Genomic DNA, 264 nt, shown 5'->3' on the forward strand with positions numbered 1-264 from the left:
ACAAGCCAAAACAAAGCTAGAAAGGGAGTGTGTAAGCAGCTCTTCCTTCCAAGGCAGGGATTTTTACAAAGGTCCAGCGACGGGAAACACTTCTCATACACACACAGTACCGTTGCCAGGGTGGGTCCTGGCATTTTGTTGTAGCTTCTTAATTACTTATGCGACCCACGGTGAATTTCTGAAGAACCTGGCCCCTGCAGACGGAGCCCCGGCCCGTCAGGCCCCGCTGGCCCCCCACGCGGAACCAGGCGACACCTGCCCCTC

The sequence above is a fragment of the Mesitornis unicolor genome, unplaced genomic scaffold (genome assembly GCF_000695765.1).
Source record: "Mesitornis unicolor isolate BGI_N332 unplaced genomic scaffold, ASM69576v1 scaffold13783, whole genome shotgun sequence".
Classification (NCBI taxonomy): Eukaryota; Metazoa; Chordata; class Aves; order Mesitornithiformes; family Mesitornithidae; genus Mesitornis; species Mesitornis unicolor.